At 41.1% G+C, this 14,247-nt stretch overlaps 1 protein-coding gene across 1 annotated transcript in view; it reads left to right on the top strand.

The window, feature by feature from the left end:
• Nucleotides 1-1,472: 1,472 nt before the first annotated feature.
• pik3r5 (phosphoinositide-3-kinase, regulatory subunit 5) overlaps nt 1,473-14,247 on the top strand; it is a 65,111-nt gene continuing 52,336 nt past the window's right edge. The window contains exon 1 of the mRNA XM_061983690.1: nt 1,473-1,664. The gene's annotated coding sequence lies outside the window, so the exon portion shown is untranslated. The remainder of the gene's footprint in view (nt 1,665-14,247) is intronic.

The following is a 14,247-nucleotide window of genomic DNA, read 5'->3' as shown; positions in this document are numbered from 1 at the left end:
ACTCTTTTACTACGAAGCCACGCTGTTGTAACACATGGCTTGGCATTGTCTTGCTGAAATAAGCAGGGGCGTCCATGATAACGTTGCTCGGATGGCAACATATGTTGCTCCAAAACCTGTATGTACCTTTCAGCATTAATGGTGCCTTCCCACATGTGTAAGTTACCCATGTCTTGGGCACTAGTACACCCCCCCTACCATCACAGATGCTGGCTTTTGAACTTTGCGCCTACAACAGTCCGGATGGTTCTTTTCCTCTTTGTTCCAGAGGACACAACGTCCACAGTTTCCAAAAAACAATTTGGAATGTGGACTCGTCAGACCACAGAACACTTTTACACTTTGCATCAGTCCATCTTAGTTGAGCTCGGGCCCAGCGAAGCCGGCGGCGTTTGTGGGTGTTGTTGATAAATGGCTTTGGCTTTGCATAGTAGAGTTTTAACTTGCACTTACAGGTGTAGCAACAAACTGTAGTTACTGACAGTGGTTTTCTGAAGTGTTCCTGAGCACCGGTGGTGATATCCTTTACACACTGATGTCGCAATAACAATTATTTAGTTGGGATCGAAGGTCATTCAATGTGGTTTATGCCTTGCGGCTTACGTGCAGTGATTTATCCAGATTCATATTACGGACTATAGATGGTGAAAACCCCAAATTCCTTGCAATAGCTCGTTGAGAAATGTTGTTCTTAAACTGTTCGACAATTTGCTCACGCATTTGTTCACAAAGTGGTGACCCTCGCCCCATCCTTGTTTGTGAATGACTGAGCATTTCATGGAAGCTGCCTTTATACCCAATCATGGCACCCACCTGTTCCCATTTAGCCTGTTCACCTGTGGGATGTTCCAAATAAGTGGTTGATGAGCATTCCTCAACTTTCTCAGTCGTATTTGCCACTTGCAGCTTTTCTGAAACATGTTGCAGGCATCAAACTCCAAATGAGCTAATATTTGCAAAGAATAACAACGGTTCGAACGTTAAGTATCTTGTCTTTGCAGTCCATTCAATTGAATATAGGTTGAAAAGGATTTGCAAATCATTGTATTTTGTTTTTATTTACAATTTACACAACATGCCAACTTCACTGGTTTTGGGTTTTGTAGATAATGGGTTTCACTATGTAAAGCTTTGAGTCTCTCGCGAAATGGGCTCACTTCACCTACCATCATGCATGTGTGGTGTTTTGCACATTAGACAGAGTAACTGTACAGCAATTGTCATCCAGCTTTAGAAAATAGGTAACAAAGCCAAACAAAGAGGTGTGGGAATAGCATGAAAACAAACACGTCAAACAGATGACTTCCTGTCAAGAGGCCAACATCCCTTCTAAAATGCACATGCAACCTCTCAAACAAACACACAATGATCAACACACACACACACACACACACACACACCCACACAAGCTGCAGCAGCCACCTTCCTCATTGTGCTCACATGCACCTCTCTCCTATGCTTCCTGTTTGTGAGCCGCAGTTTGAGTAAAGTCAGCCAACAGAAGCACCAGCAGCTTGCAGGGCTGATTGTCACCGCTGTGCTCGTTTGTCGTACGCATGATGGATGTTCGTCCGACACACACAAGTGGCACCGAATGGCACTGAGCTGGAGGCACTTTGACTTGGAGGCTTTGGAGGCAATGGATGCTGGGCAGTAGAGTGCAGGTAAGACGAGTTGTTTGATTTTGATGGCTATCAGCTCTCTTGTGTGGGCTGATTGTAAAAAAAACATTAATTCGTTAAATACAAGTGTATTTACCGTATATTACCAAATAGTAGCCCGGGCGTTTATTTCACAAAATTGATTTTGGAGACAGGCGTTTAAAAGAAGCAGGCGGTTATTTGCACAAGGCTTTTATTTATTTTTGCAACAGCCTGCACCAGGCCATTATTTAGTTACAATGGTTCCTGTCCAGTACTTTTTTTTTCGTACAAAATACTTTAAATGTAAAAGCTATTGTAAACATACAAACAAAAAAACAAGAGATCAACATGAGGTAGGCTATCAAAAGACAAGAGATCAACACGGTCTCAACATGGCAGTAGTGCAACAATTGTCAAATAGAATACCAATACTAAAAATAAATAAACTTTTTAAATAAAGCAGCCTACCGGGAAAAATTAAATTATGGTACCAAGTACTCAAGTATAAAACCCACCATCAAAACAGAACAATAATACTGTCACTTAAATAAAATAAAGGCTACAGTACTCCAAGTTTTAAATAAAGCAGCATACAGGAAAAATAAAATGATGGTACCAAGTACTCTATAAAACCATCAAAACAATAATACTGCAGCAAACGCAACCCCAGTAGCATTTTAATCTAAATTATGCAAATAACAGCCCATGGGCGGCTATTTGGACATAGGCGGTTATTAGGAAGAGGCGGTTAATTCACAAAATAGGGTCAGATCCCGGGCGGCTATTAGGACATGGGCGGTTATTTGCCCAAGGGCGTTTATTTGGTAATATACGGTATTTATCTCTGTTACTGACACATGTGAGTTTGTTGTATCGCTTTAATTGGGATGGAGTTAGAACCACTGTGCCCCATGCTATGAAAATCAAACATAATACAGCATGTATTACATATTTCATTCACTATGTATTACATATTTCATTCACTATTTATTCTCATATACATATTATTAAATGGCCCATCTTGTGATGGTGACAATAAAAATTGAATGGAAAGTAATAACTATTAAACATTTAATGCTTACAATGGGAAAAAAACACAGAAACTAAGCAATACAAAAACCACAAACAATTTAGTAAAAAAATAAAATACCCTTTTTGTGAGTGGTGATAATATATATTTCATACATCACATTTTTATAAAAAAAATTATTTATAAATGACCAATCTCATTATGTTAATGAAAAGGGAAACAAATCTGAGGCATTAACATAATACCACTTTGCAGAACCTACACAAAAACAACAACAACAACAACCCAAACATCCCTGGTCTGAGTGTGCCCAAGTGCCAACTCTGCCCAACAAGGACAACAAGTGGGCACGATGGTCTGACAAAAAAAAAACACTACATACTTTTTATCCGAAAAGTATTTGCAGCGCTTCACTTTTTTCACATTTTATGTTACAGCATTATTCCAAAATTTAATATACATTTTTTACTAAAAATTCTACACACAATACCCCATTATGACAATGAGAAAAAGTCTTTTTAGAGCTTTTTGCAAATGCATTACAACTGAAAATCAAATTATCACATGTACATAAGTATTCACAGCCTTTTCTCAATCCTTTGTTGATGCACCTTTGGCAGCAATTATAGCCTTAAGTCTTTTTGAATACGATGCTACGAGCTTTGCACACCTACATTTGGGCAGTTTCACCCATTACTCTTTGCAGCACCTCTCAAGCTCCATCAGGTTGGATGGGAAGTGTAGCCTTTTTCAGATCTCTCCAGGGATGTTCAATCGGATTCAAGTCTTGGCTCTGGCCCCAGCTAACCCTAACCCTAACCCACTCAAGGACATTTACAGAGCTTTCCATTTATTTTTGGTATCTTGGCTGTATGCTGAGGGTCGTTGTCCTGCTGAAAGATGAACTGTCGCCCCAGTTCAAGAGTGCTGTAGAGCAGGTTTTCATCCAGATTTCTGCATTCATATTTCCCTCTATCCTGACTAGTCTCCCAGTTCCTGCCGCTGAAAAGCATCCCCACAGCATGATGCTGCCACCACCATGCTTCACTGTAGGGATGGTATTGGCCTGGTGATGAGCGGTGCCTGGTTTCCTCCAAACATGATGCCTGGCATTCACACCAAAGACTTCAATCTTTGTCTCATCAGACCAGGGAATTTAGTTTCTCATGGTCTGAGAGTATTTCAGGTGCATTGTGGGAAACTCTAAACAGGCTGCCATGTGCTTTTTACTAAGAAATGGCTTCCGCCTGGCCACTATACCATACATTGCTGATTGGTGGAGTGCTGCAGAGATGGTTGTCCTTCTGGAAGGTTCTCTTCTCTCGTCTAGGGGTGTAACGATTCGTTTTACAATGATCCAATTTGATTAGACATCTATGGTTGTCAATGTCATTTTTTTAGAATGATTCGATCCAAAACGATTCAGTGATTTGAAATCAATTCGGTCACTTTTTAGCAAAATAATTAATAATCAAGCAGTGCGACTGTGAAATAATTAGTGGATACTAGACACTGCAGGTGAAGTTTCCTATATTCCTGTTATTCCTTGTAAGGGAATTATGTATAAATGAAGTATGATACAAACAAGCAAGTAAACAACAATGAATGGCCAATGCATTCACATTTTATTTGAATAAGCTGCAACCAACATTTAAGGTTGAATTAACATGAAGAAATGCTTTCTGCTCACATTTTGAAAATTCAAGCAATTCTCAATAAAAGTACAGTAACTAACATTTTAACAGTATATATACCTCCTAAATAAAGTTCCCCGACCCGGCCATACAGTCTTCACCTTGGCGTTGCCATTAAAGGACATTGTCCCAGGTGTGCAGCCCCCTCGTCCCTGTTGATGGTGTTGACCTCTCGCTTCCTAATTTCCATAACCTCCTTCATCCTTCTCTTGTATTGATTTGTTTCTGATCGAATGACTTCTGCTTGGCTGCTAGTTGCATGTTGTTATGTTCCGGAAGTCTGTGCGTCGCCTAACTGGTACTGTTACATCTTTTTTAGCTTAGAGTTGTGTTGCGGCTTTAAATTATTGTTTTGTCTCGTTTGTGTTTGTTATGGCTTTTGCAATCTTGCTGTAGCTGAAAGTTGTTGCGTAGTAATTTATGATATTGTCTAGTGGCGTTTGCTTTTGTTGTGACCTTTCTCAGCCACCACAGCTGTCCACCATTTTTGTTTCGATGACGTCACAGATGGGCCAAATAGACTTAAAGGGGAACATTATCACCAGACCTATGTAAGCGTCAATATATACCTTGATGTTGCAGAAAAAAGACCATATATTTTTTTAACCGATTTCCGAACTCTAAATGGGTGAATTTTGGCGAATTAAACGCCTTTCTATTATTCGCTCTCGGAGCGATGACGTCACAACGTGACGTCACATCGGGAAGCAATCCGCCATTTTCTCAAACACCGAGTCAAATCAGCTCTGTTATTTTCCGTTTTTTTCGACTGTTTTCCGTACCTTGGAGACATCATGCCTCGTCGGTGTGTTGTCGGAGGGTGTAACAACACGAACAGGGACGGATTCAAGTTGCACCAGTGGCCCAAAGATGTGAAAGTGGCAAGAAATTGGACGTTTGTTCCGCACACTTTACCGACGAAAGCTATGCTACGACAGAGATGGCAAGAATGTGTGGATATCCTGCGACACTCAAAGCAGATGCATTTCCAACGATAAAGTCAAAGAAATCTGCCGCCAGACCCCCATTGAATCTGCCGGAGTGTGTGAGCAATTCAGGGACAAAGGACCTCGGTAGCACGGCAAGCAATGGCGGCAGTTTGTTCCCGCAGACGAGCGAGCTAAACCCCCTAGATGTCTTGGCTCACACCGTCCCTTATGCCATCGAAGATGATCAAGAGAATAATGTCGACCCTAGCTTCCCTGGCCTGCTGACATCAACTCCAAAACTGGACAGATCAGCTTTCAGGAAAAGAGAGCGGATGAGGGTATGTCTACAGAATATATTAATTGATGAAAATTGGGCTGTCTGCACTCTCAAAGTGCATGTTGTTGCCAAATGTATTTCATATGCTGTAAACCTAGTTCATAGTTGTTAGTTTCCTTTAATGCCAAACAAACACATACCAATCGTTGGTTAGAAGGCGATCGCCGAATTTGTCCTCACTTTCTCCTGTGTCGCTGGCTGTCGTGTCGTTTTCGTCGGTTTCGCTTGCATACGGTTCAAACCGATATGGCTCAATAGCTTCAGTTTCTTCTTCAATTTCGTTTTCGCTACCTGCCTCCACACTACAACCATCCGTTTCAATACATGTGTAATCTGTTGAATCGCTTAAGCCGCTGAAATCCGAGTCTGAATCCGAGCTAATGTCGCTATAGCTTGCTGTTCTATGCGCCATGTTTGTTTGTGTTGGCATCACTTTGTGACGTCACAGGAAAATGGACGGGTGTATATAACGATGGTTAAAATCAGGCACTTTGAAGCTTTTTTTAGGGATATTGCGTGATGGGTAACATTTTGAAAAAAACTTTGAAAAATAAAATAAGCCACTGGGAACTGATTTTTAATGGTTTTAACCCTTCTGAAATTGTGATAATGTTCCCCTTTAACGTTTAACGTCCTTATTTTTAAAAGTGTTAAACTTCATATAAAGTCTGCCGTTCATACATCCAATGTTTACCTTTTTCTGGTATCGATAAACTGATCGATTCCCTTTTAAACGATCTCGGATCGACACCTATCTTCCGGAAGGCAAACTTGCCGAGCACAAATCAATATACTTGAAATTTAGGAATATAAATCGGTCAGTTGGTGTATCGACCAATCGTTATACTCCTACTCTTCAAAGAGGAATGCTGTAGCTCTGACAGAGTGACCATCGGGTTCTTGGTCACCTCCCTGACTCGGGGCCCTTCTCCCCCGATCCATCAGTTTAGACGACCAGACAGCTCTAAGAAGAGTCCTGGTGGTTCCAAACTTTTTCCATTTAGACATAATGGAGACCACTAATTGAGACTTTCAAGGCAGCAATCAATATACTTGAAATTTAGGAATATAAATCGGTCAATTGGTGTATCGACCAATCGTTACACCACTACTCTTCACAGAGGAATGCTGTAGCTCTGACAGAGTGACCATCGGGTTCTTGGTCACCTCCCTGACTCGGGGCCCTTCTCTCCCGATTCATCAGTTTAGACGGCCAGACAGCTCTAGTAAGAGTCCTGGTGGTTCCAAACTTCTTCCATTTAGACATAATGGAGACCACTAATTGAGACTTTCAAGGCAGCAGATATTTTTCTGTACCCTTCCCTAGATTAGTGCCTCGAGACTATCCTGTCTGGGAGGTCGACAGACAATTCCTTTGACTTCTTTCTTGGTATGTGCTCTGCCATGCATGGACAAGTGTGGGACCTCATATATAGACAGGTGTGTGCTTTTACAAATTATGTCCAATCAACTAAATTTACCACAGGTGGACTCCAGTTAAGCTGTATAGGAACATGTCAAGGATGATCAGTTGAAACAGGATGCAGCTGAGCTCACTTTTGGTAAAGGTTGTGAATACTACGTATATGTGATTGCTTAGTTTTTTATTTTTAAATAAATTTGCAAAAATCTTTAAAAAAAAAAAGTCACATTGTCATTATGGGGTACTGTGTGTAGAATTATGAAGGCAAAAATGATGTTTTGGAATTAGGCTGTAATATAACAAAATGTGGATGAACTGTGGTTAAAGAAATAAAAATAAACATGTTTTTTTTTTTTGCTTTTTACTTTTTAATTTACAAAAATTTTAAGTAATATTATCATCATTATTATCATTAGTGCGTGTGCCTCACAATACGAAGGTCCTGGGTTCGATCCTGGGCTCGGGATCTTTCTGTGTGGAGTTTGCATGTTCTCCCTGTGACTGAGTGGGTTTCTTCCGGGTACTCCGACTTCCTCCCACCTCCGAAGACATGCACCTGGGGATAGGTTCATTGGCAACACTAAATTGGCCCTAGTGTGTGAATGTGAGTGTGAATGTTGTCTGTCTATCTGTGTTGGCCCTGCGATGAGGTAGCGACTTGTCCAGGGTGTACACCGCCTTCCGCCCGAATGCAGCTGAGATAGGCTCCAGCACCCCCCGCCGCCACCCCAAACGGAACAAGCGGTAGGAAATGGATGGATGGTTTATCATTATGATTAGGGATGTCCGATAATGGCTTTTTGCCTATATCCGATATTCCGATATTGACCAAACCCTTAATTACCGATACCGATATCAACCGATACCGATATCAACCGATATATGCAGTCGTGGAATTAACACATTATTATGCCTAATTTGGACAACCAGGTATGGTGAAGATAAGGTCCTTTTTAAAAGAATAAAATAAGATAAATAAATTTAAAAAAAATTCTTGAATAAAAAAGAAAGTAAAACAATATAAAAACAGTTACATAGAAACTAGTAATTAATGAAAATTAGTACAATTAACGGTTAAAGGTTAGTACTATTAGTGGACCAGCAGCACGCACAATCATGTGTGCTTACGGACTGTATCCCTTGCAGACTGTATTGATATATATTGATATATAATGTAGGAACCAGAATATTGATAACAGAAAGAAACAACCCTTTTGTGTGAATGAGTGTAAATGGGGGAGGAAGGTTTTTTGGGTTGGTGTATTAATTGTAAGTGTATCTTGTGTTTTTTATGTTGATTTAATACAAAAAACAAACAAACAAAAAAACGATACCGATAATCAAAAAAACGATACCGATAATTTCCGATATTACATTTTAAAGCATTTATCGGCCGATAATACCGGCAGGCCGATATTGTCGGACATCTCTAATTATTATTATCATTATTCTCCTTCTTCCCCTCCTCCTTGTCCTCCTCGTCCTCCTCCTAGTCTTTGTTATTCTCCATTTGTTACTTTTATTATTTTATTGTCATTATTAATATTATCAAATGCTCACAATGGAAAACAAATCTTAAAAAACAAACAAAATAAAACCAAATATAATTTCACAAAAATATTTAAAATTTACTCTTGATGGTGATAATCAGGGTTAGTTTTGATTGACACGGTCAGGGAGATAGTAACGAAAAATGTGTTTTTATTTTGTTTTTATTGTGGGTATATTTTGCAATGCTATATATTTCCACTGCATTATACTGAGAGTTACTTTTATTATTTTGCCCCACTCGAGAAGCTATGTACCAAAACACCAGAGCCTCTTGTGTACTCTACATATTGTCCGGTGAGGTAGCATGATCTGCACCTATACTGTCATGCTTCGTTCTAGGAGAAAACTAATCGCTCTTCAAATGGTTTGCGGGTGCATGACATCATCTGAATGACAAACTTCTCCCGTCCAGTCACAGGAAAGGAATCAGCATTTGTTCTTAGAAAATTGCTTAATCAGCAGCTGTTAAGACATCACTGCCACCAAGAACAGTGGCAGATGTGACAGCTACTAATCACAGTGCGAGTGGTGTTCTAATCTGACGTGATACACTAGGCTTAGAATTACAAGAATGGCTATTCCTTCCCCAAACGGTTCCCCCAAATTTGGCACCACAGAACTGAGTTTTGGCACGATGAAGACCTAAACATTATTTTTTTGCAAATAATCATTAACTTTAGAATTTGATGCCAGCAACACGTGACAAAGAAGTGGGGAAAGGTGGCAATAAATACTGATAAAGTTGAGGAATGCTCATCAAACACTTATTTGGAACATCCCACAGGTGAACAGACAAATTGGGAACAGGTGGGTGCCATGATTTGGTATAAAAGTAGATTCCATGAAATGCTCAGTCATTCACAAACAAGGATGGGGTGAGGGTCACCACTTTGTCAACAAATGCGTGAGCAAATTGTTGAACAGTTTAAAAAAAACCTTTCTCAACCAGCTATTGCAAGGAATTTAGGGATTTCACCATCTACGGTCTGTAATATCATCAAAGGGTTCACAGAATCTGGCGAAATCACTGCACGTAAGCAGCTAAGCCCGTGACCGTCGATCCTTCAGGCTGTACTGCATCAACAAGCGACATCAGTGTGTAAAGGATATCACCACATGGGCTCAGGAACACTTCAGAAACCCACTGTCAGTAACTACAGTTGGTCGCTACATCTGTAAGTGCAAGTTAAAACTCTCCTATGCAAGGCGAAAACCGTTTATCAACAACACCCAGAAACGCCGTCGGCTTTGCTGGGCCTGAGCTCATCTTAGATGGACTGATACAAAGTGGAAAAGTGTTCTGTGATCTGACGAGCAGTGTTGGGTTAGTTACTGAAAAACAGTAACTAGTTACAGTTACTAGTTACTTTATTTCAAAAGTAACTCAGTTACTAACTCAGTTACTTACACCAAAAAGTAATGCGTTACTGTGAAAAGTAACTATTTAGTTACTTCTTCTACTTTTTTTTTTTTAAAGCTCCCATTAATGCCCTTTTAGCCTTCATTTTAGTACTGTTATTGCACTGGAGAATAATACAATCTGTTGATCAACTTGACATACATTTGCATCACTGAACTCTGCTAAGCAATGTGCTCTACATACAACACACAAAGACAAAGATATGTTTCAAAGGGCCAATTTATTTCAGGCCAGAACAAATTGACAAAACTATTTTAAATAGCTGCAACATAACATACATAAGTAACAAACAGCATAATAACACTAACACTAACACTAACCACGTTAAACCCAGATTCCGAACTAACAAAGGTCTTAACTCATTCTCTTTCTATGCCACTTCAATATGGAATGCACTCCCAACAGGTGTAAAAGAAAGGGCATCTCTATCCTCCTTCAAAACTGCACTAAAAGAACACCTCCAGGCAACTACAACCCTAAACTAACACCCTCCCTTCCACATAATACCTCTTCGGATTGTAAATAATCAAATGTAGACACTTTTTCTTATACTTTCTGATCTCTCTCTCTGTGTCCACTACTTGCTGTACACATCCTACCAAGTCAGTCCTACACTGTTCCAATGTCCATTTCTCTGATGATGCAATTGTTGATGACTGAAGTGTTGATACCAACCAAACCTAACCCCCCCCCCCCTCCATATCCCACACCCCGGATTGTAATTAATGTAAATAATTCAATGTATATACCCTGATGATTATCTTGTGTGATGACTGTATTATGATGTTAGTATATATTTGATATTATATATCTGTATCTGGACCCCGACTTAAACAAGTTAAAAAACTTATTTGGGTGTTACCATTTAGTGGTCAATTGTACGGAATATGTACTGTACTGTGCAATCTACTAATAAAAGTTTCAATCAATCAATCAATCAATCAACAACATAGCTGTAAAGCTGGCTTCACCTAAGGAAGGCACACGTGACATACACAGAGCCTAACCAGGCAGATTTGAATTGTTGTTTTGGGCAGTAGACGGGATCTTTGATCCAAGACACAACTTACATTTAACTAAAATGTTCTTTTCTTTGTGCTCGACAAAAGAAAAGAAGTGAGAATATCTCATACTTGCCAACCCTCCCGAATTTCACTGCCTCTCCCTGGGACAACCATTCTCCAAATTTCTGCCGATTTCCAGCCGGACTTAAGGCACGCCCCCTCCCGGTCTGTGCGGATCTGAGTGGGGACAGCCTGTCGTCACGTCCGCTTGGCCAACCAAAAAGTAACCACAGAACACTATACCGTATAGGCGTATAGTGTTCTGTGGTTACTTTTTTGTTGGCCAACGGTTGTATTGCGCACCCCCCTCCCCTCCCCTCCCCTTCCCACACTCAGACACACAGTCACACGCACACACAGAGAGCGCAGAGGAAGAATCAGAAGCACGTCTCTGCTTCGCTGGAATAAAACACACTCAGATCCTCAGTTTCTAGCCGATACTACATAAAAAATAACGTAAAATAACGCAGTAACGCATCATGTAGTAACGGTAACTGAGTTATTGAATATAAAAAAATAACGCGTTAGATTACTAGTTACCGCCGAAACTAGTTACTTTGTAACGCGTTAGTCCCAACACTGCTGACGAGTCACATTTCAAATTGTTTTTGGAAACTGTAGACGTCGTGTCCTCCGGACCAAAGAGGAAAAGAACCATCCGGATTGTTATAGGCGCAAAGTTGAAAAGCCAGCATGTGTGATGGTATGGGGGTGTATTAGTGCCCAAGACATGGGTAACTTACACATCTGTGAAGGCACCATTAATGCTGAAAGGTAAATACAGGTTTTGGAGCAACATATGTTGCCATCCAGCAACGTTACCATGGACGCCCCTGCTTATTTCAGCAAGACAATGCCAAGCCACGTGTTACATCAACGTGGCTTCATAGTAAAAGAGTGTGGGTACTAGACTGGCCTGCCTGTAGTCCGGACCTGTCTCCCATTGAAAATGTGTGGCGCATTATGAAGCCTAAAATACCACAACGGAGACCCCCGGACTGTTGAACAACTTAAGCTGTACATCAAGCAAGAATGGGAAAGAATTCCACCTGAGAAGCTTAAAAAATGTGTCTCCTCAGTTCCCAAACGTTTACTGAGTGTTGTTAAAAGGAAAGGCCATGTAACACAGTGGTGAACATGCCCTTTCCCAACTACTTTGGCACTTGTTGCAGCCATGAAATTCTAAGTTAATTATTATTTGCAAAATAAAAATAAAGTTTATGAGTTTGAACATCAAATATCTTGTCTTTGTAGTGCATTCAATTGAATATGGGTTGAAAAGGATTTGCAAATCATTGTATTCCGTTTATATTTACATCTAACACAATTTCCCAACTCCTATGGAAACGGGGTTCGTATTTGACGTGACATCAGTTCCTGCAATGTAGTGATGGTGTCAGGATTCTGCTGCAGAAAAGTTGATTCCTGTTCCACATTATTAGTTTTCTCTTTTTTCTTCTTCAGACGTATTTTTATTGTTTTTAAAAGGTATTTTATAGAAAGTCCGTAATGGTGCAATGCCATGCCATCCTTCAGATGCTGCAAGTAACATCAAGTGTTTGTTTCAAGCGCAATGGACGAATGACACCAGGCTCAATCAATGAATGGGCGCATACTGTACTCCCACAATCCCATTCACACATGTGGAGTCCTGCTTCCCCCTGCCTGTGGGAGTATATCTGGGAGTGGGCTCACACCACAACAATAGGGAGGCACCTGCATCCTCAGCTCCGCGTGGGAAGTTTCACTTCCTGTCAGGAAGCACTTGGTAATGGGATCGTCAGATGGGAAAAGATGGAGGAGGGAAGTGTGAAGCGGCATGGGAAGGTGGAGGTGCCATCCAGGTGGGTGCTAAATCACCAGTGGCAGTGGGGAGTGCATATTAGGAGTGAGTCCAGTTCATTTAGTAAGTATCATACAAATATGAGGATGACCAGCAGCATCATGAAAGGTGGCGACACAATAAAAGGCATGCATGCAAATGTGAAGGGATTCAGGTCCTTAATTTTGCAATGCAGTCTGCTGAAAATTATGGAAAGTGCCACTCTACATAGCAACTGACACTCTGATCAAAGTTAGAATTGCCAAAAAACAAATGTTAAGATATTCAACACTACACTGCCACCTGGTGGCTAAAGTGGATAGTGCGCCCCCCGCCCCTAATTTGACACGTTTCATGTGTCAGGTAAACCGCGACGAATGGGGCCATATGAATCCCCTTCCTACTAGATCAGGGGTCAGCAACCCGCGGCTCCGGAGCCGCATGCGGCTCTTTGATCACTCTGATGCGGCTCAGCAGCAAACTTGCTGAAACCCCCAACTTTCCTGTATGACTTCCGGATTTCAGTGCCTCTCGCAGAAAGCTCCCGGGATTAATATTCACCGATTTTCACTTTTATGGCTATAATAAGGGCGTGCCATGATGGTACATCATTTAACGGCCTCTACAATCTGTATTAACAGTGCCAACCCAACACTTGTTATACAATACACATCTTTTGCTTGCACACATAAGTGACTGCAATGCATACTTGGTCAACAGCCACACAGGTTACACTGACGGTGTTCATATAAAACAACTTTAACACTCTTACTAATAGCATTATTAGTAACATGAACACAACAGAACAAACACCCAGAATCCCATGCAGCCCTGACTCTTCCGGGCTACATTATACACCCCTGCTACCACCAAACCCCGCCCCCACCCCAACCCTGAGGTGGGCGGGGTTTGGTGGGGGGGAGGGTCGGGGGGTGTATAATGTATCCCGGAAGAGTTAGGGCTGTATGGGATTCTGGGTATTTGTCCTGTTGTGTTTATGTTGTGTTACGGTGCAGATGTTCTCCCGAAATTTGTTTGTCATTCTTGTTTGGTGTGGGTTCACAGTGTGGCACATTATTAGTAAGAGTGTTAAAGTTTTGGTTTTTTTATACCGCCACCGTCAGTGTAAACTGTGTGGTTGTTGACCAAGTATGCCTTGCTGTCACCTACGTGAGCAAGCGGAAGCCCCATACAACGTGTGGCTGATCAGGCACGCTGGCTGTAGTGGGTGTTATATGCTGTACCATCACGGCACGCATGACGCTGACAAGTGCCATTCATTCAAAACCCGCATGCTGCACCAGCTTTCAAATTCCACATAAAGGTGTGGGCAG

Source organism: Nerophis lumbriciformis, linkage group LG25, assembly GCF_033978685.3.
Source record: "Nerophis lumbriciformis linkage group LG25, RoL_Nlum_v2.1, whole genome shotgun sequence".
Taxonomy (NCBI): domain Eukaryota; kingdom Metazoa; phylum Chordata; class Actinopteri; order Syngnathiformes; family Syngnathidae; genus Nerophis; species Nerophis lumbriciformis.
Note: the sequence above shows the minus strand (reverse complement) of the source record. Positions and strands in the feature narration are given on the sequence as shown.